Raw genomic sequence first — 10,256 nt, 5'->3', positions numbered from 1 at the left:
TTTGAAGTTTCCCAGGTTGTCTTTGGCACAGAGATCGGCCTTGGATGAGCCCATTAGTATGGAAGAGATGGTGGAGGCGATGAAGACTCTCAATAAGGGTAAGGCGTCTGGGCCAGACGGACTCCCGATTGAGATCTTTGACAAATATCAGGGGGTGCTGGCCCCAGCCCTCCTGGAAACGGTTGAAGCCTCGTTCAGCAAAGGACGGTTGCCTGACTCATTCTATGAGGCAACCATTGTCCTGCTATTGAAACCAGATAAGGACCCATTGGATTGTGGCTCGTACAGACCGATCTCTTTGTTGAACTCCGATTACAAAATTCTCACCAAAATTCTAGCAAATAGACTCAAAAAAGTGGTCTCCTCTATAGTACATGAGGATCAGTCAGGATTCATCCCGGGTAGGAGTACCTCGGATAATCTGAGGAGGGCGCAGGTGGTCTTACAGATGGGCACCAAGTTAGAGGAGGATTGGGCTCTGGTCTCCCTGGATGCGGCCAAAGCCTTTGACTCTATAGAATGGCCATACCTGCTGGAGGTGCTGCGGGCATTTGGTTTCGGCAACGAATTTATCAGATGGATTGAGATCATATATAAAGCTCCGTCTGCTAATATTCAGGTGGGCGGTGGCGTGTCGGAAACTTTCTCTTTGGGGAGGGGAACCAGACAGGGATGTCCCCTATCCCCTCTCTTGTTCGCTCTTGCCATGGAACCGCTGGCGGTGCGCATTCGGGCGGACCCAGTCTACCGGGGGGTGAGACATAGTAAGGGAGATGAACGTTTATCTTTATACGCAGACGATTTGTTACTGTTTGCATCTGATCCGGATTCCTCCATTCCCAGAGCCGTGCAATTGATTGATCGATTTGGGGAGTTCTCAGGTCTGTCAATAAACTGGTCAAAATCGTACCTCCTCTTTCTGTCTCGGAACAGAGAGGATCGGGTGCGCGACCACATATGCAGGGTTCCGGTGGTGGATCATTTCAAATATCTCGGAATTATACTGGCGGGAAGCCCTGCGGAGATGATAGCGAGAAATATAGCCCCCTTACTAGCGTACTTCGGGGAGAAATTTAATAGATGGAGCCAACTCCCACTGTCAGTGGCGGGAAGGATTAACCTCCTTAAAATGATAGTGCAACCAAAGTGTCTCTATATTACCCAGCATGTATTCGTGCAGATTCCTCGTTCTTTCTTCCGGTCCCTGGAATCTCTAATGATTACCTTTGTCTGGGGCTCGTCCAGATCAAGGGTCCAATTGGCCAAATTACAAAGACCCAAGGATATGGGGGGTATGGCCCTTCCTGATCTTTATGTTTACTATCTGGCCGGACAATTGAAATATTTGGGTCCGTGGACACTTCCCCGAGTTGGGGGTTCTCCGGAGGGGCTCCTGGCAGAGTTCACAGGTGTGGATCTCCTGTGGCCGTTACTGACGGATCACAGGAGGTCCCCTGAGGGTCGTGTCCTCCCGATACACAAATTGGGGGCCAGGATCTGGAAAGAGGCTAAAGCCGTATTTGGATTTTATGATGTACCAACTGAGACCCCCTTATGGGATAACTTGGACCTTCCACATTTTTGTGGGTTGCCGGGGTTTGGTGAATGGAGGAATCGAGGAATAGTCTCCCTGGGATCACTGGTCCGGGATGGTGAACTCCGCCCCTTTGCACAACTGCGGACAGAATTCGACTTGCCGGAATCTCATGGGTTTCAGTATCTCCAGATTAGGCACGCCTTTCGAGCTCAGTTCTCGGGTAGTGGGGTTAGATTCTCTTCCTTCCCAGTCATTGGAATTATTAGATCACAGGGCCCTGGTGGTCTTATTTCTAAACTATGCTCCTCCCTCATTCGGGCCAAGGCCATGAATAATCCTCTTTCTGTCCGTGAGAGGTGGAGTGCCAGGATCCCTGAAATTGATGATGTAGTGTGGGACGATATTGTCGAATCCCACACATTGGTCTCTCCCGCTATTAACAATAGACTGATCCAATTATATATAATACACCAAAGTTATATCACACCCCAGAGATTGAACAAAATGAAAAAGATGAATAATTCGGTGGGAATGGGCTGTCCGAGATGCGGGAGAGACGGTGCTGATTTCTGGCACATGATATGGGATTGCCGAGTCATTCTCTCCTATTGGAGTGAGATTGTAATGACTCTTTCCGCCATATTTCAAAAAGCGGTTGCTATGTGCCCAGTCCTGTGTCTATTTGGGGTGGTAGATGTACACTCCTGGTCCCAAGATGAGAATTTATTAATAAAGAAGGTCCTTTTTCTGGCCCGGAAGGGCATTATACTAAATTGGATGAGCAATCATCCCCCAACTAGAGCCTCTTGGATTGCATTGGTAAATGCAATAATCCCGTCAGAACAATTTGTTTACAAGACAAGAGGCTCTTCAACTAAATTTGACAAAATCTGGGGTAGATGGATGAGGTCGCCCCTGACTGGCGGATCTCCTGGTTCTCTTGCTGATAACCTACAATCGGTGTTATCGCAATAATAGCCAGTAGTGCCCCGGTAAGCAGAAAGGAGACACATGTGATTCGTGATACACTATATGAGGGATACCACGAGTTCCCCGATGCTTGGGTTGTACTCTCCTTGACGAAATAGGTTCTTTTACCTTAAGTTGGATGTGTCTCGCGAGCTAACACCTTTGCTATGTTTGATGCTCTTTGGATATGCTGAAAATAATGGACGCTGATTCGATGGTTGTTATTTTATTATCCTGATGACCAACCAGTTTACATGTACACTGTCTCACTGAACTATTTGCTGATTTATTCTTTTATGTAATGTTTTACTTAACTTTCAATAAAACGAGTTTAAAAAAAAAAAAAAATATTTCTGCATTGACGACGCAACGTTCCCGTGGTTGGAATTCTAGAATTCGATGCAAACTGTATGCCTCGCTGCTGTCTTGTGGAAAACTACTGTTAAGATTGAGTACAAGCTTGTTTCGATACTCCAGCAACCACCCGTTCCTTTATAGGGGGAAGTATCTTGCTAAATTTGCTCTTGTAAGATGGATCTAGCAGAGTGGCAAACCAGTAGTCAGCACTATTTCTAATCCTAACAATACAGACTTCATGTTGCAGCTGGAAGGAGCTCATGTGTCGCACTCTTCCATGAGGTCCATGTTGTGTTGATGACGGGGTAACACTCAAGCTTGCTTCATCCATCCCCTCCCACCAATAACAGACAACAGAGATAGGATCAATATCTTCTTCACTTTCTGAGTTTTCTGCACCCATCACCTCTTTTTTTTCCGCCTCAATTTGTTCCTCAGCTCCTACACCTTCACAACCAGTTTGTCTGTTACCATGAGCCTGCCTAGATTGATGGACTCCACCCTCCCGTGACACCCGCCTGAGCCACAACTGTCTCGACTTTACAGGGAATGGTATCCTTTCCTCATCCTCCTGCTTCCTCCTCTTTCTCTGGGACCACCACTTCCTACGACAGACTATTCTAAGTGTGCTCCAACTTGTAGATGACTTGAATAGTGATGCTGATGATGGCATCATCAGCACTAACCATCTTTGTAGCCATTTTGAAACTGTGCAGGAGGGTTGATAGGTCCTTCATCTGTGCCCACTCCGCAATTGTGATTTTCCCACATCAGAACTGCAGTGTTCCAAGCTGTGTTATGGGCTCACTATTGCTCCCATATCGCTGCTGGGTGCGAACGGCTGAAGTGAGCACACAACAACTGTATCTTCTGCAGTAGTGCATCCAGGCCAGGATAGTGGCCTAGAAATTGCTGTACAACCAGGTTGAGGACGTGAGTCATGCAAAGCATATGTGTGATGTCGCCCAAGTGATGGGACGCCACCAGGTTTGCAATTTTCGCACATGGCTTTTCCTGGCTCCAGATTCAGTGGACACAGCCATTGATCAAACTTGGCCCGGATACTGGTTCACAACTCTGCAGCTGTGTGACCTTGTTCTCCAATACATATTAATTTTAGCACTGCCTGATTCAGTTGAGCCATGGCTGAGCTGTATGCAGGTGAAGGGGATTCTCTCTGCATTGTTGGAATGCATGTTACATTAAAGGGGTTATCCGGCTTAATTTGCTTTTTTTATTATTTCCCTATTGGGCTACATTGGGGCAGGTAAGTAGATAGAGACCACTTACCTGCCCTGCTGTCAGCCCCTCTCCCCCGGCTCAGAGCGGTCATGTGACCGCTCCTGCCGCGATTTTGCTGCTTCCGGTCATTGCACGTCTACATGGGCAGGGCCATGTTGACATGCAAATGTGGAAACAGCATGTCGCCTCCCTGCTGGGCTGTACAGTGCGATGAGCCCCGCCCCCTTCCCTGCACCCTCCCACACATTCCCCCGCACCTCCTCCTGCACTGCTGTGGGGTGTCCGTGACCTGGCGGCGGGGCCTGGCGGCGGCTGCCATGGTGTCAGCTCCAGCACCGGCGCCCCTGCTCAGGATCACACATTCAAATATACCGGCATCACAGATCACCGATGCCGGTACATTTGAAAGTGCTGATGAGAAGCAGCGCAGCACTGCTTCTCATCACTGTCCCTCCCGCTGTCTGAGCTCTCTTCAGCACAGCGGTGACGTCAGAGCACAGACAGCGCGCGAACGTGCAGGAGCGGCGGGGACCGAGGACGGGTGAGTATGTACTCCCTATGGGGTGGTGTGTGTGTGTGTGTGTGTGTGTGTGTGTGTTGCACAGCCCGATGTGTGTGTGTTGCACAGCCCGATGTGTGTGTGTTGCACAGCCCGATGTGTGTGTGTATTGCACAGCACCGATGTGTGTGTGTATGTATGTTTGTGTATGCGGTGCACAGCCCGATGTGTGTGTATGCGGTGCAGAGCCTGATGTGGTGTGGGGTGCAGAGCCCGATGTGGGGCTGTTATTTGCAATGCTGTAGTGTAGTGTGCTGCCCTGTAATGTGCTGCCCTGTAGTGTCCTGTAATGTGCTGCCCTGTAGTGTCCTGCCCTGTAGTGCCCTGTAATGTGCTGCCCTGTAGTGCCCTGTAATGTGCTGCCCTGTAGTGTGCTGCCCTATAGTGCCCTGTAATGTGCTGCCCTGTAGTGTGCTGCCCTGTAATGTGCTGCCCTGTAGTGCCCTGTAGTGTGCTGTCCTGTAATGTGCTGCCCTGTAGTGTGCTGCCCTGTAGTGCCCTGTAATGTGCTGCCCTGTAGTGCCCTGTAGTGTGCTGCCCTGTAGTGCCCTGTAGTGTGCTGCCCTGTAGTGCCCTGTAATGTGCTGCCCTGTAGTGTGCTGCCCTGTAGTGCCCTGTAATGTGCTGCCCTGTAGTGTGCTGCCTTGTAGTGTCCTGTAATGTGCTGCCATGTAGTGTCCTGCCCTGTAATGTGCTGCCCTGTAGTGCCCTGTAGTGTGCTGTCCTGTAATGTGCTGCCCTGTAGTGCCCTGTAGTGTGCTGCCCTGTAGTGCCCTGTAATGTGCTGCCCTGTAGTGTCCTGTAATGTGCTGCCCTGTAGTGTCCTGTAATGTGCTGCCCTGTAGTGTGCTGCCCTGTAGTGATCTGCCGTGTAGTGTCCTGCCGTGTAGTGATGAGAGGTCAGTGCTGGGCCAGAATATACTGACAGGGAATGTGTGTGCAGGGGGCGGGCAGAGGGTGCGGCTGGACACTGGGGTGGGGCTGGACACTGAGGCCGGGCGGTGCCAGCTGTGACTGGGAGGTTTTGCACAGGAAGTTGTCATGTTTGCTGGAGCTGAATGTAAACAAGAAGCTGCACAGAATAAAAGGTATAATTCAAGAGGAACAAAAGTTAGAAAACAAAAAATAACAATGTAGGGGTGATTAATATGACAATACAGCGCAGATTAGCTTAAACTCAAACATTTTTGTTATGTCGGACAACCCCTTTAAGGGAGGGGTTGAGGGTGGAGGAAGTGGTAGATCCAGAGGTTTGTCTTGCAAGCCTTGGTGATTTCAAGACCTGGGAAGCAGCACCTTCCATGCCTGATCCCGAGCCACCAGAGTAACCCAGTGCCCAGTCAGCAAGATGTAACGCCCCTGGCCATGCTTGCTTGTCCAGGTATCAGTGGTGAAATGCACCCTGTGATACAGTTTTTTAAGAAAAGGTTAATGTCTGCGATATGATAGTGTGGTGCAGGCACAGCTTTATTGCAGAAGTAATGGTTACTGGGCAACTGGTACTGGGGGTCTGCAATGGCTATCAGCTTTTGGAAACTATCTATATCCACGAGGCGGAAAGGCAGTATTAGATATGGTGAAGTTCAAGTGTGCTGCCCCCGTGTCAGCAGCCGGGCTGCTCGGATCCGGATCCGTGGTGGCTCGAGGGGCGTCCGGACCCGGAGGTCGTGCGGCCACTCAAATGAAGGGGGCATTTACAGGGGTTTCTATATTTTAGAGTTCGGGACTCCACCCGTAGTGTGTGGTAGGATGGAGTACCATCGCTGCAGCTGTGAGTACCCGGAGGCGATGGAGTGGAGCAGCTAGGTGTTTAACCCCTCCACGGGTAGGGGGGATGCCCCGGGGCTCGGTGATGGTGTTTGGGGAGTGCCGTTAGTAGTGAAGGGGTATCTTTCGTACTCACTCAGTCCACAAAGCTGAAACCGACAACTTGATAAACCAAAGTTCTGGACACCGCTGCCACTGAGGGTAGCTAGTTTGGGTCCCGTCCCCACTGGTGTTGCCTGGTGATCTGTGACCTTCCTCTTGGCACTAAATTCACTTGTCAGTTGGTCCCTGTAGTGTCGAACTAGTCGGGTCCCGCTTCCCAGTGTGGCTAACTGAGGGAGCTTGCTCTCAGGGTTCACGCTTGGGATTTCCTGGACCATTTTAGTGGAAAGTCCTATCCCCCTCGTTTCGCTAGTACCCCGATTTTGGAGTGGGTGGAGAGCGGATCTTGAAGGCTCCGTTCTCGTCAGGTCAATTGTCAGGATGCCTGAAGCCCCTGACCTAGGGTCCACGTACCCCATCGTGCCCTGGTCCCAGCCCGGTGATGGTACAAGGCCACCGGCTGTCCTCCTCGACAGTTCCGTGCCCCTTGTCATGGTCCCCTGCGACCGGGGTCCAGCTCCTACTAGGCCCAGACCACTGTCTGCTACCTAGTTACTTACAAGGAGCCCAGTTCCTGACCTCTCTCTCTCTCACGTCCTCTTCTCCGACTGACTCCTGACACACCAGACCTCCCCTTAACCAACCTCCCAAGTGGGCGACCCTATTCCGCTCAGGCTGTCCACTGGTGTGTCTGGTTGGTGTGGTGCAGAGTGTTCCTAGGATTTTTGTTGGCTGATGTTGGCAACACCACTTAGTTGGGGACCCATAACCAAGGAAGAGGTGGATATTGCACAGAAGGGCAGATTGCACAATACCCTGTGACGACCTGATAGGCCAGGGTGTCACACAAGCTCTTAGCTTTGGCATGTGTAGGAAAAAATAGTCTTTTCCATGACCAGAACTGCAGAACCGAGGGCTGACTGATTTGCTGAGAGAGGGCAGAGTAGAGTGTAAAGGACAAACTGGTGGTGTGTGAGGGAGGTGCAGGCGGAGCTGTTATGGTGGAGTGCGAAACATGTGGTGTGCTCGGTCTGTGAGATTGGTCAAAATCCACAGACATGTCCAGTACCGTAACAACTGACGGGCTGTCACTCACTACAATTGTAGTTGGTAAACAAGTGGAAGTTCTGCAGGCGGAGAGATCAGTTTTGAGGGTGATGGAGGAGGAAGAAGCAGGAGATGTGATTTGAAGGAGCGTCGAGTGGTTGTCTATGCCCACTAAACCGTATCTTAGTGCAGTAAGATTTCCAGACTAACGCAAGGTTCGTCATGTGACAGTTCATGCATGTAGTAGACAAATTATTTGTATTTCTGCCTCTACTGAGTCTTTTTTTTTTTTTTTTACAAAGTTTGCAGAGAACATGAGTTGGGTCATCCATTCCAGTCGCAAAAAAAGGTCCAGACAAGGCAACCCTTGCCACTCATGCGAAATGTAGATCTGCCACCGCTGCTGGACACAGCCAGAGTTTTGGCTGAGGATGCAGGGGTTGTCCTGGTTGCATCACTTCAGGTCTGTGTGGGAAGCACCTCGTCTTCCTTCTCCTCCTCCATGTCCTCTGCTGAGCTACTTGGCTGCATGCCTCTGAGTTCACACCAAGTGGACTTTACAACTTCATTGTCATCCTCTCTGTTGTCCCAATCCTCACCCTGACAGTCACCCTTCTCCTCTTCCTGACCTCACACTACAGTATATGTGCGCCTCAGGTATCTGAGTCTCATCATCATCATCAACTCCACTTCCAAGGGTTAACATTGTTGACTAGGGCCTGCATCCTGCTCGTATCCAACTTCGTCTGGGCCCGGATCCAACTAAGAAAGATTTTGGGTATCGTGCAGATGTTTTCCTCCTCTACAGTTTGTGAATCTTTTGGAGCAGACCTCTGACGCCATGGGATAGAATGTATGAACTCTGCAGACTCGCCCATGTGTGGTTCCCCACAGTCAGTTGTGACTGTGATGTGTGATGTTGAGGTGCAGGAAGAGGAGATGCCACTTGATGCAGAGCTTGCTATCCACTCTAGCATATGCTGTTTCTGGCCTTCATTTACAAGTTTAAACAATCAAAAATCCCCAATCATGAGCCAGCTAGAACACTCATAAATAAGGGGATCGTGACCATGACAATAATATCCCGGTAAAATACTACATTTTATGAAATAATTAAAATACATATCACATTATAAAAAAAACAAATACTGGCAAGGAAATTCCCTAATATGAGCAGCAAAAAAATACAGGAAAATAAGGTGCATTGTGCATAGGCCAATCCTTAAATATTATCCAATAATAAATTAACAAATTATTATTCATCCAAAATGGATATTTTAATAATAGAATACTAGTGGAGTTCAGAATTATTCTTATTGCCTATCTCATGTATATTATGAGACATAATATATGTTTCATAATATACATATATATACCCCTGAGGAAGACTATCGCATGAAACGCGTGTCGGAGTATGCGGCAAGCAGGACCAGCAGACCATTCATTAAGGTATTGAAGTACTCCTATTCAGCTTCCTAATTGATAACATTCAGTTCATGATATACATGAGATGGGCAATAGGAATAATTCTGAACTCTACTTGTATTCTATTACTAAAATATCCATTTTGGTTGAATAATAACATTGTTAATTTATTATTTGATAATATTTAAGGATTTTCTATGCACAATGCACCTTATTTTCCTGTATTTTTTTGCTGCTCATATTAGGGAATTTTCTTGTCCAGTAATTTTTTTTTTAATGTGATATGTATTTTAATTATTTCATTAATAAAATTTAGTATTTTACCGGGATATTATTGTCATGGTCACTATCCCCTTATTTATGAGTGTTCTAGCTGGCTCATGATCGGGGATTTTTTTTTTTTTTTTAAACATCTTTTTATTGAGTTTTAACCGAATTTCTTTTACAATCTGCTCTTATACAAAGAGTATTTCATTGATGACATTATAATCAAAACAGTCCCGCCCACCCCTCCCCCCCGCTCTGCGTGCGACCAGAAGCAACTTAAAATGGTAACTTATGTAATTGGTATGTGTCCATTGAGCAGTTCAAGAAGGTACCAAGAGGTCTGTCCAAACTGAGATTTAAGTCTATCCTTAAGCACTGTAGCCAAGTTAGGTGTAAATAAAGACCATGTTTCAAAGAAACGCTTAGTCAACTTCTCCTTGTTCGACAGTGCATCCAGCCAGTCCATTTTGAATATGAACATTAGTTTTGTTTGGATAAACGCTAGAGAGGGTGCTTCAGGATTTACCAAGAGATGTAGGATACTTTTCCTAGTGGCCGAGGCCCAAATAGTTAACATTGCCCTGGTACCTCTCGGAAGACTTTGTTGAGCCTCCTCCAACATGTTAAAAATCGCCCACTGTGGTGTCAGAGCAAACTGAATATTGTATGTGTTTTGTAAGACTGAGTGAACGCTTCTCTATACTCCCTGTATCTGAACACAGTCCCATAAGTGGTGAAACAGGTCAGTGTCTCTTAAGCCACATTTAGAACAAGAGTATAAGGCATTTGTGTCCATTTTTGATTGAATTTTTGGAGTAATATATGCTCTATGTAGAATCATCAAGGCCATATCTGTGTAGCTACTGGACGACAGAAATTTACGTTGCACCAGCGTGGCTTGTAAAAATCCTTTACCTCGAACTCTGGCATGTCTACCTTCCATTTTGCTGGACCTGTTGTTTTCCCCTCCCATGTCCAAACTGT

The sequence above is a fragment of the Anomaloglossus baeobatrachus genome, chromosome 6, assembly GCF_048569485.1.
Source record: "Anomaloglossus baeobatrachus isolate aAnoBae1 chromosome 6, aAnoBae1.hap1, whole genome shotgun sequence".
Lineage (NCBI taxonomy): Eukaryota > Metazoa > Chordata > Amphibia > Anura > Aromobatidae > Anomaloglossus > Anomaloglossus baeobatrachus.
This window is presented reverse-complemented; position numbering follows the sequence as displayed.